General features: G+C 42.4%; 1 long non-coding RNA gene across 1 annotated transcript in view; it reads left to right on the forward strand.

The window, feature by feature from the left end:
• Positions 1 to 3,442: 3,442 nt before the first annotated feature.
• Positions 3,443 to 17,187, forward strand: part of LOC147698558 (uncharacterized) — a 72,103-nt gene continuing 58,358 nt past the window's right edge. Inside the window, exon 1 of the long non-coding RNA XR_015299211.1 lies at positions 3,443 to 3,533. This is a non-coding gene — a long non-coding RNA (uncharacterized LOC147698558). The remainder of the gene's footprint in view (positions 3,534 to 17,187) is intronic.

Genomic DNA, 17,187 nt, shown 5'->3' on the forward strand with positions numbered 1-17,187 from the left:
TCTCTGAACGCTTGTCTGGTGCTACTGGACACTTCTCTCCCCAAAGAAACCAAAAAGGTAACAAGAACTGAAAGTTTGGATGCTTTCTGCAAAGTTTTGCTAAAAAGCTTGAGGAGGAGACCAGCTTGACATTGAAAATGAAGCCCGGTCATCGACTCGCAAATCTGCTGACTGCTGTGGTTTGTCCCACTGAAAGCTCCGTAGCTTCTCAACGTGGATGTTGAGGACTAAGTCTTCCAGAAATTCACCAAAGCATCATGATGCAGCAGGCCTCCATCATCAACTTGAAATTTTGATCTGACAAGCCAGAGGACCCACTGATGAGGCAGTCAGTGAGAGAAATGCAACAAGAAAAAAATGAAGTTCAAAGGTAAACATTCAACTAGGATCTAGTACTCATCCTATCTTACCCGCTCTTCATCGTGGTCAGTCTAAAACTTTGTCTTTGTCCCATCCAGTGTGACCAGGTAGCTGCAAGTGGTGCTCTAAGCTTTTTGGCACTAGAATGCATCATATTTTGTCTACCCTTCCTACATTGGATTTGAGTCATTTTGGTGTCATTTTAAAAATAACAATATTAGCTATTGTTATAAATTGGTGCTGGATTTTTATTTTGTTGAGTTGTTTACTCATTTACTGCTTTGGTGATGTTAAATGCTTTACACATGCATGTCTCCTAAGTTAAGCCTGACTGCTGATTTAACAAGCTACTAAGGGTTGAGCAAGGATTCATTTATTGAGACTTGACTGGACCTGTAAGTGACTGTGGTATTATTACTAGCTGAAGGTGAAACCCCCACCTACTAATAATCTACTTTACTACATGTATCTTATAAATCCATTCCATGACACAGATTGAACTTTTCTTGGTTTCAGAAACCAGTGATAAGGAACTCAGTCTAGAATATTGAAACAAAGCATCATTTTCCCATGTCGCAGCACAATATGTTCCCAAAAAGGTTTGTGATCAGTGTATGACTGGGTAGGTAAAAAATGTGTGTTGTCATTATCACCGCTACATGTGTGAATACTGATGAAGGGGAAGTGGCTAGCCACACACAAATATTGCAACCTGCCTTTCAGCCTTCTACCCTGAATTCCTTGATATCCTTTATGGTAAAAGGCTCGAGACACGCTTCTTGAACTCCGGAGGCAGCACTTAGCTGAGTGAGAGACCCCATGGGGAGCAATCCAGAATGAAGGCAATGACAGAGCATGGAGGACTTTCAGCGCCACCAGAGAGGCGCCGCAATGCCTGCAGCACAAGACTATGGCTCATTTCTCAGCATCTACTGATGTGTTCTGTGAAGCCTGACTGTTGAGGACTCGCGGTTCTTCTGTACCGCACCACCAGTGGTGGGAATGGGTAGTACTGATCAGCAGGCCACATAGCCTCATGGAGAGTTCTTCTTCATTGTACAGACCATATAGAATTATTGCTCGCAATCTTATAATATATTTAGACTCTAGTTGTCATAGTTGGCGTGCCCGGTCACCTTCTCTCTCATTATTCAAAATTAGATCAAGTGTGCGCTCTACCAGCAAATAAAAATGTATAACAAAATCAAAGGAGAAAAAATAAGTCCAAGGGTAAGGAAAGTAATCAGATTAGGGGCATTTTTTGGAAACATTGAAGTTTAATTTATCAAGATCCTGTTCCTGATATTTGAGTAAAATTGGGTCATAAATCATCAATTTGTTCCGCAGAGCTCGTCCTCGAGGATTGGTTGACTAGGAGCCACTTCCACTAAACACAAAATGATCAGAATTGGCTTGAAGCATCTCAAGGGGGCTTCTTAAAATGCAAAACATCCAAAGCTTGCAACTGTACTGACCATCCTTATATCTTTCCCCTTGGCTGGTACAGCTGCTGCATTGCTGGTGGGTTCCATATGTACATTTTAAGTCTCAAGAGCTTTTTCTTAATCATTTCTTATTTTATGTTGGCACTGTTAAGGGACCCTTGCTCTGCGAAAATCCTAGGGGTTCTCTCTCATTATTCAAAATTAGATCAAGTGTGCGCTCTACCAACAAATAAAAATGTATAACAAAATCAAAGGAGAAAAAATAAGTCCAAGGGTAAGGAAAGTAATCAGATTAGGGGCATTTTTTGGAAACATTGAAGTTTAATTTATCAAGATCCTGTTCCTGATATTTGAGTAAAATTGGGTCATAAATCATCAATTTGTTCCGCAGAGCTCGTCCTCGAGGATTGGTCGACTAGGAGCCACTTCCACTAAACACAAAATGATCAGAATTGGCTTGAAGCATCTCAAGGGGGGCTTCTTAAAATGCAAAACATCCAAAGCTTGCAGGATTGTAAAAAACAATAGAGAAATCGAAAACAAGAACAATCAAACAATTACAATTGAAAAAAGCATCTCTTGTGACTCACAATATGCCATATATCTTTTGGAATGCAAATGTGGCCTGAAATAAATGAGAAGTATGACATGCTTCCTGCGCAAAATAGGTGTGTTGTATTTGAGCAAGCATCTGCAAACTGAGCGTGCCACATACTGGGAGATCGATCCAGATTCTATACAAACATATAGATGTTTATATATTCACTGATAAAAAACTTAGTTAAAAACTGAGTTGTGGTTCTGGCTCAAACACGTAAAGTCAGTGAAGTTCGTCTTTTATGGACATACTTTGCGCTGTTTGCTGTTTTGGTTTCATCATAGCTCTTTTTATTTGTTCTGTACCATTGGCAAATAGGTGTCTTGAGCATGGCGAGCAGTGTGAGGTGTGGCGTGGGCCATAACTGGCAAATTTGAGTGCTTTGAGGGAGTAACACCACCCCCCCCCCCCACACACACACGCACAAGCACACACACACACACACACACACGCACACACACACACACACACGCACACACACACACACACACACACAGTCCTATGATGTTGGAGCAGCTAGTCTTGATGTACAGGGCTTGCATGGCCTAAATGACATGATACAGATTTTGAGACACTCTGTAATCATCACTTGCATGTTCAAATTTTTGTTGAGATATTGGTGGGCCTGTCAACTGTACTGACCATCCTTATATCTTTCCCCTTGGCTGGTACAGCTGCTGCATTGCTGGTGGGTTCCATATGTAAATTTTAAGTCTCAAGAGCTTTTTCTTAATCATTTCTTATTTTATGTTGGCACTGTTAAGGGACCCTTGCTCTGCGAAAATCCTAGGGGTTCTACGGTAGGGAAATGCAAAGGCAACACACTGAGGATATAACACCAGATTGCTGACCCAGTCGATTTTAGTTTCGGCACTGCAAAACTGCAGTTCTCCTTATTGGAAATAACACATTTGTTGTGTTCTTCTTAGAAGTTTAATCTTTTTTGCGCTCTTACTGTTCTTCTGATACTAAGATGAAAAGAACTAATGACAGACTATCATTAAAATAGGCTTTTCTAAACCCACCTGTGGTATTGAATCTGTAATTTACGAAATCTGATTGTTAACACCACTTATTTCTCACTGCAGCTCTGAGGATTCTCAGACCAGGCGAAGGAAGGGCTGGTGGAGGTAAGTTTTGTTTCTGAAGAAATTATAAAGAGATCTTGAATTATATATTTTTAATTTCTAATATATATTTTAATGCAAGTTTATATTCGATAATTATTGCTGTAGCCAACACTATGTTCAAAGTGGTGCTTAAATTGACATTAAGTGGAGGTCTAGCTCTCACAGTGGGTTCAAAGATCACCTGACTATTAGGGACACAATCTTGCAAAAAGTAAGATAATGCAAAATAATCAGAAATGTGGCATAATGCCCTCAAACATTGAGGCAACATTAAACAGGTCGCTGACCAAAGCACTTGTTTAGAAAAAATTCTGGTGCAGAATGGACACTAAATATACATGATGATTTCGAGAAACGTTGGACAAGTTACAAAGGTTTGGGCATCCAGGTTGGTCTTGGATGGCCTTTCTGGGTATCTAGAGGTAAGGACAACCCATCTGGTAAACACTGTGGGCCTGATTCACAAAGTAAACTGACACTCTTGTTTATATGTGTAATTACTTTTGGTAATTGTAATTTTACGCTGCAAAAAGTTTGCTGTAGGAGCAGAGAACTCCACACTTAAAAAAGTATCAAAAGATAAATTCATAAGACACCAACAGATAACTTTTCATGTGCACAGTTCCCCCCCCAAACTGCAGAATCTCCGCAGTCATAAAATTATTAGTAGTGAAATTAACTTGCAGTTTGTGAATACCAAAAAATAGTAAACTTACACATAAGCGTAAGTTTCCCTTTATGAATTAGGCCCTGTACATTTACACCTCTATATATGTGTATACAGGCATTGCATCCAGATGAAACACACACTAAAGTGGTGAAAAAAGAAGAAGCTTAAAAAAGCAGTGAGGACATGACAAGTAGATGGACTTTTGTAGAGCATGTTCAATGACCCACAGTAGAGATTAGGAAATGAAGTAGCAAAGCAAGTCGGCATAGCTGTCAAGTTTTGATTGTTTTTGTGTGATAGTTTAATGATTTCGATGCACTCATGAGTGTCCATTCAACTGGCAAATATGTGACACTTAAAGTGACACTTTTGCATGTGTAAACCTATGCAATGAGGCACAAAGAAAATGTAAATATTCGAAATTTCACCATTTTGGGAAATAAAAAGCTGTAAAAGATCTTGAAACTGTTGCAAAACCCTTGAAATGTAAGGCTTGTACGACAGTTACATAGTCACAGTATTTTATTTGCAGGTTGTCACCTTTAAGCACTATGAATACAACATTTATATATCCCCACGGCTCCAGCGGGGACTCAACTCTGTTTCTCTTTGTATATTAATACTCCCTTTCTCATTCTCTATTACTCTCTCTAATTTCATTAACTAATTTGGGTTTTCATAAGGTGAGCATAAAAGAAAAACAAATAATGTCTTTTCTGATCAATTTAACTTCACTGCTGAAGCACCATGCTCTTCATGTTTTGTTTGACTGAGCTATTGCAGGTAAATCAAAATTAAGCCTTTCTCCCTCTGCTGTCAACATGAATTAAACTTTGCAGAGAAAAGATGCTTTAATATTGGAGTTCCCAGTTGACCACCACCACCACCACCACCACCCAGGAATGTGGGTCTTGGAGGGATGGGCAATGCCTAGGAAATGGCAACTCCACCCATGAAGAGCAAAGAAAGAGAGGGTGAAGGAAAAAATGGTGCCAAACCAGGCGCAAAATGCAATAGATCCCGCCCGCAATGGAAATGCTTTGCGGGATTCAAAATTAACCCTTGGGGCAGCTGAGCCACTTAAAAAATATGGCAAGCAACTGTGCCTGCTTATCACTTCAGGAGGGGATGCTTTGCGGGATTCAAAATTAACCCTTGGGGCAGCTGAGCCACTTAAAAAATATGGCAAGCTACTGTGCCTGCTTATCACTTTAGGACGGGCACAACAACAACACAAAGTCTGCCATCGAAGACTAACCTGGACAGACTGCAGCAGATTAACTTACCTGTCCGTGATAGCGCCGCTAGGAGCACCCAGTGTAAAAGCGGCGTGGAGATCATCACCTGAAGCGAGCAGCTCCGAGGAGATCATACACCAGGAGCCTAAGAGAGGTCATGGCACCGGTGCCAAAGCCAAAGGAAAAGTGCACCTGAGGCCCCGGGATCATTGTGAGTCAATAGCAACTCCAGCTGTAAAGTAAAAAGAGCAGCGTGGAGTGAGTGTTGGCGGCAGGCTTTCAGCAGCGTTGAGCCTATTGTGGAAACGGAGCAGAGGCTGGCCCCTAGGGAGAAAGAAAAAGTCTAAAAGCGGCAGGCACCTAGTGTATGTGAAGGAGCAGCATGGAGCAAGTGCAGGCAGCCAGAGGCTAGAGTTGCTGAAGCACTGCCCTCGGAGCAATGAGGAAGTGGAGGGATGCTGGGCCCTGGGGATAATAAGACAAATTCTTAAAGAAGCAGGCACTGAGTGCCTGTGGAGAGGCGACGAGCCCTCCCACTTGGTTAGCGCCATAAGTCTGTTGGGTGAAGAGTAAAACAGGTGCCAAAGGGGGCGGCAGCGACTAAGAGGAGGGGCAATCGCGTGGGCATTTTACGAGGCACAGACTCACTCGGTGTGAGAGAAAAGTTAAGTTTTCAGAAGTATTGCAGCCCGTAGCTACATCATGCCATTTCAAAATATTAGGAACACCCCCAAAGAGGACATGTGAGACAAAAGGAGACATTGGAGTCATGGAAGCGTCCCTCTGAACAGTGATAAGTGCATCTTGAGCACAATAAAGCACAGTAAGCTCATGTGCAAATCAGGGAAGGTTTGCAAGGACTAGTGAAGTGACCCTATTGGCATTGGACGAAGCTTCAAGCACCTCATCCCTAAACAAGGATATTTCAGAGAATCAGCTCCTAGCAAACAGTGACAGCTGTGTGTGTGTGGCGGAGAGAGCCGTGGTGATCTGTTAAGAAAAATAGGACTTCCTCCCTGACTGAGACGCTTTAGGGAAGAAAAATAATTATTGGTCACGGGCTATGCTGCCACTTGGAGTAGTCACATCAGAGTCCCTCCATAGCGCAGTGAACACTAGCCAGAAGGGTGACATGACCCACGGGTCACCTATTAAACAGTGAGCAACAGGGCTGCAAGCATGGTCCAAGGTGCATGTGGGGACAGCCCAGCAAGGTGAAAGGGCAGCAAGTAGCCCACAAAAAAGGGTTCAGGGACTGACCATAAGGCTAACGCGACCTGCTGTGCACAAGAACATTCGGATCAAACAGCTGGGGACAGCCATCAGGGGGTGTGACCCAACCCAACTAAAAACATCTAAGGAGACTGCGACACCTAATAAACGCAAGAGGAGCAGCAGGTACAGCCGGTTAATGGTGTCACAGTCCATCTGTGAGCTATCTGGAGGACAGCGATAAAGCAGGATGGTGGAGCCAGGCAGCAGCACGCAGCAGGCAGACATTGAATAAATAATATGGGTTGCGAGAGAGGCCGCAGTCACCGATGGCAAAGATTGGCTGCTAAAGCAAAGAAGAGGGGAACCGAATGTAAAGAACAGCCAACAAAAATCCACTGACAGTGTAGAGATCAAGGAGTGTGGCTAAGACCGACCTGGGGAGAGATGAGAGAGAGATGGGTCAAAGGAATGCCAGTGCAGTGCCAGCAAAGGGGGCAAGAAGGCAGTTGGGAAGAAAGAGAACAAAGAGCATGCAATGGGTCACCAGTCAGTGACACCCAACCCCAGCAATAGGACCAAGTCTTCATTTTTATTTTTTTATTTGAAAAGATTTTATTTTGCAACACCATATTAACCATTACAAATTAGTACATGAGGAATTATTAATCATCTTTTTTGCATACAGAAGATAAAAAAGTGAACCTTCCCTGTATAAACATTACATCCATTGATCAAAAAGAAAAGAAAAGTACAGGTTAGTCTATGCAGCCCCCAAAATTTCCCTATCTTCTAACACAGCCTAACAGAGTATTCAAGCAATCAGTGAAGGTTGGTTCTCAGCCCATTCTTCTTCAATTTGTAAATTGGTGCCCAGATACGCCTACCAAGCTTTCTTCCATTTCTGCCCTTTCTCTCATAAATTCCCTTTTCCAGATTAAAGATGGAAAGCAGCCTAGCAAGCCATGAGGTAATACAAAGTCTCATCACTGCCATGGCCAGGAAAAGAAAATAGTGAGACTGATCTTGCACATTTGCCTCATTAAGCCCCAGAAGCATTAGTTCAGGTGTTAATGCCACTTTTATATTCAGACTTTGATCCAAGAATTTCCCAATTGCTTTTACTAGTGTATTGAGCTTTGGGCAGGCTGAGAACATATGGATTATTTCATCATCAGTACTATTGCAGCGGGGGCATCTAGTCCGTTCCTGTTCCCCCCACTGCGCTATCTTTGCCAGAGTATAGTACAATGAGAACATTGTTTTAAAGTGCTAGGCTTGTAGCACTGCAGAGCACTAAACAGTCTGACCTAAGGCTAAGGACTTGAGAAATACCTCTTTATTTATACTGAATTTGTCTGCCTATTCCTTCCTGTGCTTCTCTATATCGTCCTGCTTCAGAAGAGATAATTCCGCGAAAATTCCCCTAATAGTGCATTTCTCAGTATCTCTTACAGCCTCAATTGTTAAAGATTCCTTGAAGCCAGTCAATCCACCTTTTTTGCTTCCCAAAAAACCCCGTACCTGAATATATTTAAAGAAGTTTCTTTCTCCCAGTCCAAATTTAGACTGAATGTCTCCAAATGCGAAAAATCCCTCAGGCCCTATGAGATCACCCACCTTTCGTAGCCCGTGCCCCTCCAACTCTAACATTGCACTATCTGAAAAGACTCCTGGGAAAATAGGATTTCTGTACATCTGAGTGTAAAAATTATTTCTGCCTAAACCAGTTTTTTTTTAAAGCCTCCAAAACCTTCATCGCTGCCACCAATGTTTAAATCTTGAGTTTTTATAGCAACTAGGTTCGCTATATTTCAGTAAACAGTTCTGCGCGCCCTCCCCTAGTAGTAGCTTGTAGACATCTGGGGAACCGGTTTTGCTCCGTGGTTCTTCAATGGACCCACCTAGTAGTCGTCGCATATATTGAAATGCAGCAGCCCAATAGTACATTCTCAGGTCTGGGAACGCCCAGCCTCCCCTCTCCCTTGGTAGCGTCATATATCTTAAGGCTCTCCTTGTTTTCCTGTGTGCCCAGATGAACCTATTCAAGATATTTTCCAGAATTGAAAAACATTCTTTCTCAACTTCCAGTGGGATAACCCTAAAAAGGTAGAGGACTTTAGGTAAAAAAAAACATCTTAATCACGTTGCACCATCCAACAATGGACAGATGAAGGTTATGCATTCTGTCAAAATCTTTTTTAGCCTTTTGAATTACTGGAGCCATATTTCTTTCGACCAATTGTCCCAGGTTAGACTTAATGCAAATGCCTAAATATATTGCTGTGTTTGTAACCCGGGAATCATCTAGTTCCACCTTCCCATTCTTTACTATCTGAGTCTTTTGTCGATTTAGTGCATATCATGAAATCAAACCAAAGGCTTGAGCTTCTTTCTCAATAACAGCTAGGGCAGTATGAGGATCGGGGTGACTACAGCGATGTCATCTGCGTATGCCAGGATTTTTGTTTCTCGCCCATGAAATCCCATTGGCCTAATTGCATTATTGGCCTCCATTTTCCGATTTAAAGGGCCTATGTATAAAGCAAGTAACAGGGGTAAGCACGGACAACCCTGCCTGGTGCCCCGTGTGATTGATATTGGTGCTGTAAGCCCCCGTTCAGTCTCACCTGGGCTATCAGTGCTTTATATAGAGCCTGTACTGCCCCAAGAAAGGAATTCCAGAAGCCATACCAATTTATACCCATCCACAGATAATCCCAGGAGACCCTATTGAATGCTTTTTCGCCATTAAGTAGTATTAAAGCCATAGGATCCCCTATCACTTCAGCTGCATCAAACAAGGTTATGACCCTGCGTATATGGTCAGTTGTACCCCTCCCAGATATAAACCCATGCTGGTGTGGATGAATCACTTTCCCAATGACATAGTTTAAGAGAGTTGCCAAGTCCTTGGACAATATTCTAGCCTCACGGTTCATTAACGTGATTGGTCTATAAGAGCCCGGTTCTTTAGGGTTTTTGCCCTTTTTTTTAAATATAGTGATAACTGCCCCTTCTCAAGACTCAGAAATTGAATTCCCCTGCTGAGCTTGTCAAACAGTGTCCACTAGATCCAGCCCTATTACATTGAGAAAGGTTTTGTAGAATTCCAATGGAATCTGGTCTGGTCCTACTGCCTTACCAGAGGGGAGACTACTAAGTGTGCTAAAGACCTCCTCCATGGTCAATAAAGTTTCAAGTGACTCCGCGTCTTCAGAGGTTATGCGCTGTATGGGTATATCTCGCAGATACTCTAAGATCTGGCTCTCATCCCCTCGCTGTTCCTTGCAATACATATTTTTATAATATTGTCAAAATACTTCATGAATCCCTGGTGAACCCCCTAATCAAATTTCCACTAGGATCTAAAACTTCAAGGATCTCTCCTGCGGCTCACTTTTGTCTTCTTTACGTTGCCAAGACGTGGCCCACCCGCTCACTAAACTCGTAACATAGCTCCCTCCTACCAAGGAATCTTCCAGCTGCCTTGGCTGCAGTTATGTCTCCTATCTCTGCCTTGTCGTTCGCCAACTTAAGTTGTATGTTATATGGAAAACTACTTAGCGCCCAAGCAGTGCAAGCTCCTCTTCTACCACCATTATGTTTTTATAAAGCGTTTTTTCCTGCTGTGCTAATTTCTTTTGCGGATGTAGGCTAAAACTAAGCATCTCCCCGTTTACCCCAGCTTTAAATGAGTCCCAAACCACCCCAAACGTGTGCTCTCCTATTAATATCCCCAAACCCCTTCATCCAGCCATTCATATGCGCCGCATATTCTTGATCTTTTGAAAGTCTTCTTTCGAATGTCCAGAGCCGCTCTGATCTTTCTGCCTGTGTTAACGTTACTACTAGTCTTAGGGGGTTGTGGTCCGAGATGATCCGTCAGTGTTTCTCTATTTTACACCTTGATATTAACTGGTGTGAGACAAAGAAATAGTCCAGTCGAACAACGGACTTATGAAGGGCTGAAAAGAACGTACTTCCCGGTCTACCAGCCTAAGATGTGACCATGCATCAGTTAGATCGTCATTCTGTACTAACTTAGTAAGAGCCTTGAAAACCTTTCTCTTTCGCCCCAGATTTTTATCACCACCCGTCTCCCCCCAAAGTCCTCCCAAGCCATTAAGGTTACAATCACCGCACAATATTATGGGGGTCGGCCATAGTACAAGCTCTGTATCCAGGAATTCAAGCAGCTCGGGGTCATCCACAATTGAGTAATAAACTGAGCAATTAGTAAATGTAACACCTTGAAACGTATATTCAACCCGCACCCAGAAGCCCCACCTGTCAGATTGGCTTTTCTTGAATAATATGTCCCCCTCCACGAAAGAATAGGAACCCCTCTTGTTCTAGCTCCCTGCTTAGTGTTGACAATGTGAGTCTCCTGAAGACATATAATATCAGCCCTAAGATTTCTCAATATTATTGCAGCTCTTTGTCTCTTACCCTGGTTATTCAGGCCACAGATATTCATTGAGATAATTTGAATACTAATTAACTACATGAAAGCGATTTGCTATCTATGATAATATCTTTATTATATGTTTGAGGTCTGACACTGGTTATTTTATGAATCAACCTGCTATCTTTAGTTCCCCCATTTCTCAAAATATTCCTCACGTGCTGTGCTGCTCCTCATACCCCTCCCTGTTCCTACCACGCCACTTCTACCCCCTCTAACCCCTCACCTTCCCTGCACCCCTTACGAGCAAATAGGTCAGCTATGACCCATGTGTGGCGGACGAATCTCTCTGCTCGAGTTGCTGAAGAGCTCCCACCCCTATCCCTTAAATGCACCAGTTATAGATTAGTGCTGATACATTTTTAACAAAAAAGACTGTTCTAGAAAATTATGCCAATCTTGCATGTTGAAAAAAAAGGGGAAGTCCCTAAAGGAGGCCCCCCTGGGAAGGCCGTGCCAGCCTAGATCCAGTCCTTCCTTTAGCTTCTCTCATCTCCTGCAGGTACTCCTGTGTCTTAATCTCGGATGTAAACATTTGCGCTTTCCCACTTGAGATGACTTTAAACTGAGCTGGTTACCGTAGGAATGCCTCACAGCCGATCCCCTGAAAGGGAGTTATCATTTGCCGGAGCCTCCATCCTCTTTCCATCGTAATATGGCAGAAGTCTGGACGAGCAAAGAAAGTGTGCCCCTCAAATGAACGCTTTGCATCCAGCCTTGCTCTGTCCATTATTGCCTGTCCTAGGAGAAAGTTGCTTATAAAAACGAAAACTGCCCTGGGTCGTTGGTCCGCTGCGTTGTTTCTACTCTTTATCATCGGAAAGCGATGTGCACGTTGGACCTCGATATCCCAATTCCAGTGGGAAAGATTGGGAAATGCTCCTTTCAGGAGATTCACAACAATAGATCATATAGTATCCCCTTCAATGTTTTCCGCAAGATCCAGCAGTCTAACATTGTTTCTCAGCTGATGGTTCCCAAATTCTTCTAATTTCCAGGGCACATCCTCTGCTTGCTTGTCCTGGGTCTCTCTGTGCTGTTGGAGCTTTCCAACCTCTTCTTCCAAAGTTGCAGTTCTCTCTTCGACTTGAGTTTCCCTTTCTGCAATGTCGATGCATAGTTTGTTCACCTTCAGCAGGGACCTCTGCAGTTTTTTAGTGGCTTGGTGAGCCCTGGGCTTTTCGCGGTGAAAGAGCTCCACTGCAGCTCTCACTGCCGGCGGCCATCTTGCTCCTAGGGCCAAGTCTTCAAATGGTGTGTGGATAAGCGCGATTGTGCAGGCTTGCTTAAATTAATTTGCGCCACTGCTGTTTGCCAACAAAGGGGGAGCAGACATGCTGGTGGGAAACAAGGCAGGGTATCCTGGGGGAGCAGAAACCAACAATGAGGAAGAGTGAAATGCATAGTTCTGTTTGTAGTTTTTTCAACCACTCCTTTTTGTATTCTAGTGGTATAGCACTGAATAAATACGTAAATTTTGGTACGACTAACATTTTGATTATATTCGATTTTCCCATAAAGGTTAGCAAAATACCACCCCAGACTTTGAGAAGCTTCCTTCCTTACTTCCCCCAGGAGCTATAAAAATGTACACTGGTTATTTTTTGAATATCTTTTACTAAGTCTATACTTTATTTTTTCTTTCACCATGAGGTTTTTAGAGTCATGATTCCATTCTAAGATTTCGGATTTTGTTTGATTGATCATTTATCCTGAGACTTTTCCAAACTGGTCCATGACCTCCACGATTGTTGGAAGTGTAGTCGCTAAATTTCAAGTAAATAACATCAGGCCATCGGCGTACAGGGCCACTTTTTTCTCCCAGACTTGGTATATAAATGGTGTAATCTCCTGATTTATTCATAGTAAACTAGCCAGCATGTCTGCTTTTTATAGAGAGATACTGATTACTCACTCCTAAAGTTCAAAACAAAAATCAACAAAATGTTTAGCAAATTAGCGCGATCAGTGTGCATGTCCCAAGAATTTTTGCCTGGGATAATTCTGAATTATTAGACATTTTAACATCGTATCAGAAAATGAATCAGTTTCACATGTCGGATGCCCAATGCATTTCGGGACTCTTTGTCCCTTAAGCAGGCGCCTAGGAGGGAAACATAAAAACTACAATGTACAGATATGCAAGAGTACATAGTTATATTCAAATGTGCATCCATGTGAACTCAACCGCATGTGTGCAAACATGCACAAAAATTACTTGCCAGGTTTTTGGTGTGTTTGTCTGTGTAAGTGGGCGACAATCTAACCATGTAACGAGTGCTCACCAAAACATGCCAAAAGAGTCACTAGATTTTGTGTGGGTCAAGTCTGTCAGCACAAAGGGTTCAGTGGACTTCAATCATTGTGTTGCTTAGGGATATGTGCCATCATGCACAATTATGTGTGCATCCAAATGAGGACATCTATGTCATCCAGGTTCAGCGATTACGAGAGCATGTTTCTGCCAATTTACGAAATATACGCAGTATACGTAATCTAATGTCACAGTGCCTCTATTGAGGCTGGGCTTACAGCCACTGTCACAGATGCTGGAAAAAAGTAATAAAAAATGAACATGCTAACTGTGACTTAATAGCCAGGTGACAAATTGCTAGTTGGTCAAGCTAGAAGATCATTGCGCATCCTACCTCTTAATGCAGTTAAAGTTGCCGGAAACCAAACCTCATGAATCCTGAGCATGTTCAAAAAGCCAATAGACAGATCTTTGGGTCTCTGTAAAGTGACCAACAAAAATTGTCAAACTGTGCACTTTGCACGAAAAAAAATGACAACATTGGCATCTGTTCACTTACTTCAGAACGGGAACATTTCAAACTTTATTTTGGTTAATCTGTGGTAATGAAATGCCATGAGCCTTAAAAGATCACTCGCGGGTTTTAGAGTAATAGCCCATAGTTTTCAAGGTTTCCAAAAGGTAACATACAAAAGTTACCTGGCTGTTGTGATAATCGTGGCAGAAAAATGGCACAATAGGAACCCTAAAATTACTTACTTCAGCATGAATTCAATAGTTTCCCATCTCGGCATGAACGGCAAATGATGTTTTGGAATCTATAAAGAGTGCAGAGGCTCAAGGTAATTAAAAACCTGTAAACAATGTTATGGCAATATACTCTTGTGGTCATTTTACTTTGATGCTTGCAGAAAAACATGACCGCCATGCCTTGTTGGAGCAGAGTCGATGTTGGGTGAATCTAGTACTGAGAAGAGCAATAACACCATTTGCAAGATTTGCGATACGTCCATTCATTTGTGTTTAACCTGAGAGAATATATTGTTACGCCAATGTGTGACCAAGATTAAAAAAACTTAAATATACAAAAACTGCTCCTCCAGTCCTCTACGTCTAATACGTGACACTGGTGCTATGCTTGTCGAGCTGCACTTCTTGGTGTGAGTACTCATCGTGAGTGTGTCATGTATAAGCAAGCTGAAGAAACGCTCCTGACTGCCCCAAAATAAATTCTGGTGGATGCAAGTGAATGTGAGAATTCTATAAACACAAATACAAATAAAATAATGTCCAACTGCTGCCATGAGTCTAAGTATGCACTGTCCCTTTTGTGTAATACAGAATCAACATGCTGTTACTTGTAAAACAAACTTATACTTAACAGTAATATGAACTTGCTAGCGGAGCATAATCACTATAATAGACATTACAAGATGATTCACAAGGATTACCGCAGATCTTCAATAAAATTCAAATACATTCAACCTTTATCTCTGGTACAGGTTCTGTTTTGCAAGTCCATATACCTGAATTGAAAGAAGTGTGTTGGACACCATAAAAATGTTTTTAAAAAGTACACATTAAAAAGAAAAGTATAATACCAACTATGCACATTTACACTTGCTTAGAGTGTAAGCTGCCTCTATAGCTAATGTGAATTTTGGAATGCAAATCAGTGCAATTGGATTGGAGTACAGAGGTGTATTAACAAACATCAAAATATTGCACTAAGTGTCTGCTTTTTAAACACAAATGCCAGTGTAATCTTACTTTACTATATTGTTATACCAAGTTATTCATTCTACTGGAGCGTGTGTGACTATCCTTAAAAATGCAACAAAGTGCAGGTGCACTGTCCTCATTGAGCAGTCATCATCACCACACTTTACCTCAGCCTCATCAGTTTTCAGTTCTTTTGCAAATGTGTGAGGCAATCCATAGTTTCTCTTGTTCTTGTTTATCTTTATGATTGAATTTCTCCTTCAGTCCCTCGTTTTATTGTACTGTGATCTGGTGGGGATATTGAGAGACACTACCTTCTGTACTAGTGTCAATGTGACCAAACTCACAATTGGAACCTCTTGCTTCTCATTGAGTCAAGGTGCTCACATCTGATCAGCACTGTAGCAGCTAGAAACACATTTTTAGATCTAAAATTGACATACAGTTCAAATCTTTGGTCATAGATCCTTACAACAGGTGAATATGTCATCTGAGGTTCCTCAAGTGCCATAACGCACTGATTTGAGCCATAGGTTCTGGGTCTGTCACATAGTCTAATCCGCAAAAAAAACAATTGATGCACGGAATGCTTCATAATGCAAACCATCACTCCCAGTCACAAGGATCTGGGTTTAAACCATTATTCTTTTGCTCACCACACCACCCCAGTTTGGACCCAGCCATATGCAAATCAGTCTTGACCCTGTTCCTTATGGAAACAGTCCAGCCCAAACTGCCAAGCCAGGTCTTTCTTGGACTGGAAACAAGCATCCTGGGACCGGTTTCAGGGCATCACCCTTCATCAGCCAGGCTAGCTTGAATCCAGTGGTGTGGTGAGCACAGGACCCACGTCTGGGCCTACCCTTCCCACTTAGGGTGACATATGCAAAAGAAACAATTCATGGACGGAATGCTGGACAATGCAGACATTCACCCCCAGTCACAAGGATCTGGGTTTAATCCATCATTCTTTTGCTCACCACACCACCCCAGTTTGGACCCAGCCATATGCAAATAAGTCTTGACCCTGTTACTTATGGGAACAGTCCAGCCTGAACTGCCAAGGCAGGCCCTCTCTGGACCAGAAACAAAGCTTCCTGGGACCGGTTTAAGGGCATCACCCTTAATCAGCCAGGCTAGCTTGAATCCAGTGGTGTGGTGAGCACAGGACCCGCGTCTGGGCATACCCTTCCCACTTAGGGCGACATATGCAAAAGAAATAATTCATTGACGGAATGCTGGACAATGCAGACATTCACCCCCAGTCACAAGGATCTGGGTTTAATCCATCATTCTTTTGCTCACCACACCACCCCAGTTTGGACCCAACCATATGCAAATCAGTCTTGACCCTGTTCCTTATGAGAACAGTCGAACCCGAACTGCCAAGCCAGGTCGTCCCTGGACCGGAAATAAGCATTCTGGGACCGGTTTCAGGGCATTACCCTTCATCAGCCAGGCTAGCTTGAATCCAGTGGTGTGGTGAGCACGGGACCCACGTCTGGGCATACCCTTCCCACTTAGTCTGATCTGGCCCACTGAGAAGATCCTTCAAGTTTCTCAAGATACTATTCGGTGTTAAAATTTCAACCTGAAAAAACTTTCATATTAACCTCAATACCGAGTTACTTTAAAGAACTTTTTACCTGGCAAAGAGATAGGGTATGGTGGATGTCTGGGGAAGGATTTCTCTTGCTCAGCTCAACTGACTAAACAGCATTACTCTGATGTAACAACAATCAAATATGATCCAATCCAGTCACTTAAGCCAATCCCTTTGAAGAAGATATAGCGTGTTTAGTCTTTGACCTATTTCCGTGCACTGGCTTGGTAATACTAGTGAAACTGTGTACAGTCACTTCAAAATCTTCTTTTTCATCCTGCACGGTGCACTCTTCCAGCATTATTTCACGAAGACCGGGATCAGCCATTCCTTTGAATGGGTAGAATATGACTGCGACTACCTCTCAACGCTGATATTATAGGTGAAAACAACTGCCCACAGGCTTGAGAGCACGTTCAGTTTTATCTTTGACTTCTAGTTAGTGGATGGGGTTTCATAGCTAAAAATGATAATCATTGTGTCTTCT

The sequence above is a fragment of the Lissotriton vulgaris genome, chromosome 8 (genome assembly GCF_964263255.1).
Source record: "Lissotriton vulgaris chromosome 8, aLisVul1.2, whole genome shotgun sequence".
Classification (NCBI taxonomy): Eukaryota; Metazoa; Chordata; class Amphibia; order Caudata; family Salamandridae; genus Lissotriton; species Lissotriton vulgaris.